Source organism: Sarcophilus harrisii, chromosome 3 (assembly GCF_902635505.1).
Source record: "Sarcophilus harrisii chromosome 3, mSarHar1.11, whole genome shotgun sequence".
NCBI lineage: Eukaryota > Metazoa > Chordata > Mammalia > Dasyuromorphia > Dasyuridae > Sarcophilus > Sarcophilus harrisii.
In genome coordinates, this window is record NC_045428.1 from 19,331,362 (window position 1) to 19,340,803 (window position 9,442).

The window sequence follows — 9,442 nt, forward strand, 5'->3', positions numbered from 1 at the left end:
TCAAAGGGTAATATAATTCAAAAACTAGACAAAAGGCAGAAAAAGATCACAGCAGCAGTCCAAATTTGGAGCCATTAACATTGGGTCAAAGAGAGCTCCCAATGAAGGTTAGAAATAAGCATCAACAAGATGAGAATTTGTTTTATAATATATAAATTGCATTATATATATACATATATATATATACATATATATATATATATATATATATATATATATATATATGCAATTGGGGTTAAGTGACTTGCCCAGGGTCACACAGCCAGGAAAGTGTTAAGTGTCTGAGGCCAAATTTGAACACAGGTCCTCCTGACTTCAGGACTAATGCTCTATCCACTGTGCCACCTAGCTGCCCCTATATAATGTTTTCTAAGACAGCATTCTTTTCTGGTAGGAGGTTGCTATCTAACTCTCTCTTACTTCATAGTTACAAATAAGCTAGTTCAAAGGGAAAGATTTTTTTTAACACCATAAGAAAAAAAAGATTAGATTATAAAAGATCAGCATTCACATTTCTCAAGGGATTCAACTCTTTCCATTGGAGAATGAGGGTACAGATGTCCTGGCAAAATAGGTTCTAATAATGATAAGAGACTGATATGAATAGAATATAGATTTAGAGTTGAAAAGAATCTTGGAAGCCATCATCCACCTTTCCCTACCCTGTGGAACATAGGTCCTGTTGGGATATAGACTGGTAAAATAAAATGAAGACTTAGTGCACCAAATTGAGAAAATTGTCAAGTTCCTTTCTTTATTACTTGTACAGCACTGAACTATCAGGATCCTGTCCCCCATCAACCTTCTCTCAGACCTGATTGCGATTCTAGTTTTGACCCAGACTCTGTTCTAGGATCTTCTAATAAGATGGAATCCAGTAAGAATTAATGTAGTGTCTCAAGGAGAACATGGGTAAAACATAGATCACCAGTCCTGTTAAACTGAAGAGGCAGCTGGTGGGTAAGGGGGCTAGATCTGGAGAAGGGCAGACGAGTTTGAATGTTGCCTCAGATACAAGTTGTATGATCCTTGATTAATTATTAAATTTTGCTCTATTTCCTCATCTGTAAAATAAGGATAATAATAGTACCCACATCGGAGAGTTGTTACAAGGATCAAAGGAGATAATATGTGTACAGTGCTTAAAAAATTTAAAAAACTTTGAAAGTTGCAAGCTGTTATGTTTTTTGTTTTTTTATTATGGGATTTAGTGGTTCAAAAATTCATTATGGTTGAATATACCACGATAATCAGAAAAGGTAAATACTATCCTAGTCTATATCAAAAGCAGCAAAATATCTATAATAAGGAAAATGATAGCCCTATTTCACTCTTTCCTAGTCAACAAATCTGGAGTTTGCTATTTAATTCTTGCCATTACATTTTTTAAAAATAGCAGTTTGATGCATGATCTCTAAGAGGCTAATAAAATGGTGAGAGGTTGTGCTATACAAGATCATTTGAAACAAATGGGAATTTATTCCTTTTCATGGGAAATATCTTGTTTAATCAAATACTTTTTTTTTTTACTATAACCAAAAAAATGAGTACAGTGGGAGCTTGTATTCTTGTATTTAGTCACTTGTGTGACATGGTTTTCTACAGCAAAACTTCTTAGACTGTGAGTCACCACCCCATGTGGGATTGTATAACTGAATGTGGAGGTCATGACAAATTTGGCAACAGTAAAAGGTATCAAACATTCCACCAAGATTTAATTCTTTCTCTAAAAAAAAATAAGTACATCTATTTTATTAGTATGCAAATTTGCTTCTGGCTTTAATAAATGGTAGAACCCTATCTATACCAAAGAATTGTTTCAAAATACATTTCTTTGTGATTTATTATCAATAAATGTTTGATTTGCATATCTCATATATATATATATATATATATCTATACACACACACACATATATATACTTGGGATTGCATAAAAATTTCTTATAATAAGAAATAAAAAAATTATTGCATAAAGAAGTTTAAGCAGCCTTGTTCTATAGAGTACTTTATGTAATATATCATTTCTTTCTTTTTTTCTTCCCTTTTCTTCTTCTTCTCTCCCCCCAACCCTAGAGATAGATTGACAGAGAGAAGAAAACTTTGGTAATGAATATGATTACTGTCTTGAAGAATATGAGTAATTCTATTATGGAAGAAGGTCCCGAAGGGTGGACTTGAGAGCGCTAGGTTAGACTAGATATGAAGAAAATATTTCTATCCATTATGGTTGTCTGAAAGGGGAGCAGGTGACATCAGGAGATGGTGGGTTTCCCTTCAGAAGAGGTCTTTAAGCAGAAACTGTATGACCACTTATGGATGGGTTTCATTTTCAGATGCAGGTTGACTTAGTTGGTCTATGAGGTTCCAGCTCTGAGATTCTATAACTCTGTTAACCTCTCGGCCCTAGAACTCATCTTGATTTTGGCTTTTCCCAAGCTGGATTTCCTTATACTCTCATCTTCAGAGATCAATGAATATTAGTGCCTTCACTCGGGCTCTGTTTGTGATAAAAATAGTATAGAGAGGCAGACGTGAATTCTGGATGTTTCAGAAAGGTGGGCAGAAGTTGATGAGAAAACTGAGTGAGTAGTTGGATGGAGGTGGCATCTGGGCTAATGTCATTCAGGTGAGCAGATGTTAGACCTGAATAATCAAAGAAAAGAAAGCTAAGATGGAGTCAATTGAGCACATGCAGGAACAAACAGCCATATTTCTTCCCTTTTCCTTCACCACAGTGGGCAGACTGTGAAATGATTTATATATAGAAACTGGAGTCAGAAGAGACTATATGACTGATGAGTACTGAATGGTTAAGCTGTTGTCAGGATTTGGGAATGAGAAAGGGGAGGAATGCCTGCAATCCAGCTGAGACAAGAGCTTGGATTATTCTGAGAGGGGTGAGTTGTACCAGCACAGTACCTTTCCCACCTCCTTCATGTAGTCTTTCTTTCTTTCTTTTTTTAAAAATAGTAGTGCATTATAGTATAATCTGTATATAGAGGAAAGAGAATTGATTTGAAATCAGAGGATTTAAATTAGAATCTCATTTTTGATATTGAATGGTGCAATTGCCTTGGACTTGTCACTTAAGCCCTTGCTATTATTTTCTAACATCTAAAATAAAAGGGCTGGAGTAAATAAATTTATATGTTTTATACACTTTGAGAACTATAATCTAAATCTCTTGGGTCTTCCTCATTAGTTCTACCTGAAGGAGTTTAGACTGGAAGGAAATTTACCATGGGAGTCTTTAAATTTAATGGGCAGCATAACTTCTGGTTTCGAATCCATTCTACTATTCACTTCTGCTTTATGAACTAATTCATATCATTCACATTCACAGTTATGATTACTAATTGTGTATCTCTCTCCATCCTCTATCCTCCTGTTTATCCTTTTCTCTTTTAACTTTGTCCTTCCTCAAAAATCTATTTTGCTTTGGCCCACTTTCTTCATTATCTGCCCCCTTCTATCAGTCTCCTCACCTTTTTCTTTATCCTTCCCCCTCCTACTTTCCTGTGGAGTAAGTTAGATTTCTTTACCTGACTGAATGTATATATGATTCACTTTCTGAGACAATGAGTGAAGTTCAAGTGTTTCTTGACACCTCCCTCATTTTTCTTTCCATTCTAAAAACTCTTCCTTTCATTCTTCTTTTGTATGAGATAATATTCCCCATCCTTCCACTCTCTTCCCTCCCAGTGCAACCCTCTTTCTTACCCCTTAATTTTTATTTTTTTGAAATCACCTCATCATAATAAACACAGTAGGATTCTGGACCCAGGGCTAGCAAAGCCTTCCCTATAATATCTTCTTGACCAACTGTTTGACTCCTTTGTCATCTGTGGTCTGAGAGCTCTTCAAACTGCTGCTGCCTCTGTTGTAGCTACTTCCAAGACCTGTTGTTGGTCTTGCTGTGATGTGAGCTGAGATATAATATGAGCCTGACCCTGTAGTGACAGACCTTTCTTGCTGAATTCTCTTGGGCTGGAAAATTATTTCATCTGATTCTTTGTTGGCTCTACTGCTCTAGAATTCAATTTAAATAATTAAAAAAATTATTTGGAAGTAAATGTTGGGAGAGTTCAGTTGAGTTCCTGCCTCTCCTCTGCCATCTTGTTTTAAAATTTAAAAAAAGATTATTTTATTCTTCACATTAGAAATGAAGCAAGCATTTAAAACGTAATAGAATATTGAGAATTTGATTTAAATAATTTAAAAAATTATTTGGAAGTAAATGTTGGGAGAGTTCAGTTGAGTTCTTGCCTTTCCTCTGCCATCTTGATTCTGTATGAAAGAGTCCAGGAATTAGAATCATAAGCTTTAGGTTAAAATTTGTCACTTACTTCTCATATGAGTTTAGGCCTCAATTTCTTAAGCAATAAAATAGTTTTGGAGGCAGAGGGAGGACTGGAATAAGTGTCCTTTAAGGTCCTTTCTAGCTTTACATCTCTGATTATATAATCACATGATTTTCTAGAACAAAAAAGGTTCCTCAATCAGACTCTGACATTTTTTCTTGGAGTCCCTGGAGTCCCTGGAATTTCTCTTTAGACTGAAGCCTAAGTCTAGGATCACTTCCAAGTTTCCATTTTCCTAAAATCCTGCCAGTTTGTCCTATCAAAGGTGAACAAACAGAAGAGTGAAGGATGGCAAATCTATTTTCATGATGATTGGACCTCAAATTGTGTAACCCAGAAAGAAGGATAGGGTTTAAAGTAGTAGTGGGGACATAATATTGTTATCAAGTATTTAAAAGACTCCCATGTGGAAAAGAGGTTAGATTTGGTCCCTTTTACCCCAGTAAATGGATTGGGAACATTGGGTCAGAATTGAAAAGAGGCAGATTTAGACTCAATAGCTGGAAAGAAAAGCTTCTTGATGACTAGAGGGATTGCAAAGAGGAAGAGGCTGCCTTAGGAGCTGAGGGCAAAAGTTGTAGGATCACTTGTGAAATATGTTGAAGTGGGGATTTCTGTTCAATGTACATTGGACTATAGATGTGCCAAGGTCCCCTTTAGCTTTGAGATCCCATGATTCTGATGTCAGGGCACATGTTTGCCTAATACTTCTCTACTAGGGGGGCAGATTTCATGGTATTACTAGAGAATTATTTTATCTGTATATTATACTTAGAAGTTAGACTTGAACCAGATATTGCTCATGAAAATTCTCTACACTGAATCATCAAAATGAAATAGTATGTATCATGAATGCCTATATCCATGTATATATAAAAACAACTGCATCTGTTAAAGGAAAACTGAATCTTAGCCTGTCTCTCAAAATCCTTAAAAAGGGACTTTACATTTATTGAAATATCTTCCTTTTCATTCAAATTATGTCAGGACAATGCATTCATCTTAAGGCTCATTTACACATTTGCTCCTCCCTGAGCTAGGGTAAAGGAGGCCCTCTGAAGATGGATGTTTTGCAGATTTCCCAGCTATTGGCAATGACAAATGGGTCCCTTCCAATGGGTTGTGGTGAGCATGACTGGCAGGAGATTCTATCAATTAAGGCAACAGGGGGCAGGTGGACTTGCTATGTTTCATCTGATCAGAGCAGCAGGTTGATGAGTGTTTGAAAAGTCAACAGCAGTGCCCACAAACACAATTATCTCTCTAGGAACTGTGGATAAATGAGCAACAAGACATTTGGTAGCAAATCATTCTTTATTAGAAGCATTGCCAGACCCATACTCTCTCTCTCTCTCTCTCTCTCTCTCTCTCTCTCTCTCTCTCTCTCTCTCTCTCTCTCTCTCTCTTTCTTTCTCTCTCTCTCTCTCATTTCTTTCATTTCTCTCTCTCATTTTTTTTAGCATTGAACCAGGGGTTCATGGATTTTAGAGCTAGGAAGGACTTCAGAACTCATTGAATCCAACCCCTCATTTTATAGAGGAGGTGCATAGTTACAAAGTGAATAGCCCAAGGTCATAGAAATAGCAAGTGTCCTACAGTGAAGGATCTAGGCACATAAATCTTACACAACAGATTGAAGAAGTTAATTCGGCAAATTGGTTGATGGATGTTGTGATTTATCTACCTACTGGAAATCCAGTTGGGCCTCATTAGCAGCTTTTAAAAACATATCAGTCCAGTTAGAAAATAATGACAACAACAAAATAAAAAACAAGTGATGACTTATGTTTTCACCAGCAGTTGCACTCTTAGCTATCTTGTGAAAAGTGAAGGAACATGCCCTGTTCTAGGTTCTGGGATTGGTTCTAGTGGGAAGAACTGGGGGATCCGAGTGCCAGGGTCTGGAGGGAGGAGTAGATAAGACATGGTCTAAGGCAAGAATAAAGGAAGAAGCAGCCTAGACTCATTCCAGCAGGGTCAGCTCTGGGCAAAATGGAACACCATTCTTAGAATAATTAGCTCATGAAATAAGAGATTAGGAGGGAATTTTATGGATTATTTAGACATTTCTGGTGTTGACTTTTCCTGTAGAATTTTTTATGATGGGATCCTGTATATCTTTTCTTTGAGCCCTTTAAAATCTGTTCTCCTTAAAATCTTCCATGTATGACAAATTGTTTCTGGTTTTTCTCTCCTCCATAATGAATTCTACATTGGAATGGTCACTTTTTTCTTATTTTCCCTTCATGACCATGTGTCTCTCAGTAAACTAAAGGAATATCAGGTCCCAGAGAATAGGGATTGGTTTATTCTCATTGCATAGCCTAGTGCCTTGCATAGAGCAGAGACTTAAGAAATGTGCTTCCTTCTCAGGGCTGGGTCCTGATCATGTGAATTTCTATGTTATGAATTCAAAGTCATGTCCACTGAGGTCTCTTTGCTTTAGGTGGAAATGGTCTTGGTCCTTATTAATCTATGAGAAGAGGTAGCTGTAGTTTGGGTTGGATTCTTTAGGAAGCCTGGGAAAGCTGAAAGTCATTTGAACATTGGCAGAGTGAGCATGTGCTTGGCAAGAGACTGCAGAATTTGGAGAATATCTCTGGAGTACATTAGATTCTTCCAGAGGAGGGACTTGTTGATTCGTTGAATCTCTGTTGCCTTCAACTCTGAAATCTCTAACAAGTCTGAGTTTGAGTATTTTTATGTTCTCATACTAAAACTCGACATGAAACTCAGAAAAATGTGTCTCAAGAAGTTGGAATCTTCATTTTCCTTTTCTTGACCTTGCTACAACATGTCCCTTTCTTGTGGTCCCTTACCATTGATTCCTTTCACAGATTGAGTAGGCACAAATCATTTGTCATTTTGAGTTTAGTAAATGAGACCACTGCACATTTTATATGGTTAGTTTAGTTTGATATTTTGCAGGCAGGCATTATGAGCTATGAAATTATACATCTTTCTCATTTTCTTGACACTAAAGGTAATTTAAAATAAATTATTTCAAATTTTTCCAAATTGCTTCTGAATTCTATTAGATAAGAGTACTGGAGAAAATGGTGATAGGGAGAAGCAAACACTTCTGGTGACTGCCTGAGCTCTGTTCCTGATTTGGAAAAAATAGGGTGAAGTGACCAGAGAACAGCTTGAACCCACATTATCCTCTGAGCAAGGCTTCATAATAATGAAATGTATATGGGATATTCTGAAGTCTTGGTGAAATTTTGAGATTTAATAACTATTAAAGCTCAAAACTGTATTAAGACTTTTGGGATATCACATACACATTTACATACACTCACACACAAATGTTTCTCTTTCTCTTTCTTGAAGCATATAGGTGGCACAATGGATAAAGAGCAGGATCTGGAATCAGGAAATACAGAGATCACATTCAGCTTTAAGCATTTATTAATAGTGTGACTTTGAGCAAGTCATTTAACTTCTTATCTCCCTCAGTTCCTTCATCTATAAAAAAAAATACTATTCATAGCAACTACCTCGCAGGGTTGTTGTAAAGATAAAATAAGATGTTCATAAAGCATTTTGCTTATCTTAAAGAGGCATATAAAGGCTAAATATTGCTATTATAATATATATGTATTCATATATACAAGTCACCCCTATAGATATATAATATATATGTGTGTGTATGTATGTATAATCAAACCTGAATTACCTACTTCACAGAGCTTTTTTGATGCTCAAATGAAGTAATATATAAAACCTTAAAATTTACAAAGTCTTTTATTTATATAACATCATTTGACCATGAAAATAATCCTATGAGATTGTTGCTACAGGTCTAATTATCTTCATTTTATATATGAGGAAATAGAAGCCCAATGGACAGAGATAATATTCAATATTATTAATATTCTTACTTTTAGCACAGAATTCTATGTACTATGTACTATGTCATGAATCAAAGAGCAATTTGAATTTCTCTCTTCTTCCAGGTCATTCAAAATTCAGCCAGAAAGCCACTGAACTACTTGCTGCTTTAATTTATTCCATTATATTTGACCCTCTCAGGATAATCTTTTCTTTTTATCAGAAATGCAGGCTGTGCTCTACCTAAATAGCCTTTTCAGCACAGATTTACCCTTACTAGAAAAAATCCATCAAAACTTCTACTGTTGTGGTGGGCCAAGGATAGCCATGACCCACTAACTACCCAGAGAGGAAAATGGAAAGCAGAACTTCTTAACCTTTTATTGTGTCATAGAGCCCTCTGGAAGTCTGGTGAATATTTTGGAAGCCTTTTTAGAATAATATATTTAAATAATTGAAGCAAATGCTAAATTTTAATTAGAGGTTGGTGAAAAGAAAAATGGTTATTTTTCCTTATCCAAGTTCATGGGCCCTTTGAAATTCACAAATTACTAGCTTAAGAACCTTTGATGTAGTCAAAACATGTCTAGATGCCTTTCCAGGTCAATGCAAGATTGAGAAGGTGAGAGGTACCCATAGAAATTGAAGTGAAGCACACTAGGAGCCATGTTGCATTTTAAATTTATTCAATAGTATTTACTTTCCTTCAATTGTTGAAAAACTTTTAAGGTTATAGTCTATAAACTAGAGTATAAACTAAGGTACTAATTAATAATCAGTTGTATTCTAGAAAACAGAACTGGGTTTTACATATAACTTTATGTATTTTTGAGTTGTTTCAATTGTGTCAGACTCTTTGTGACTAGATTTGGCAAAGATTTGCCATTTTCTTTTTCAGTTCATTTTTATATGAAGAAACTGAGGCAAATAAGATTAAGTGACTAGATTTGAACTTAGGAAGATGAATCTTTTTAATGCCAAACTCAGTGTTCCATCCACTATACTACCTACTTACCTTTTTGTACGTAGTAAATATTTAATAAGTATTTAGTGAATTACATATTATACTAAGCATACAATATTTATCTAGCCATAACCAGCTCTTGTAATAAAATGTTCTTTTTCTCTTCTATTCTATAACTTTTCTGTTGTCTGATCTTCGCTTATAAGAGGAAACTCCAAAGGACGATTTAAGTGTTATTGATTATAGCTAAATGCATCTCTCTTTGAAGGATTACATTAAAA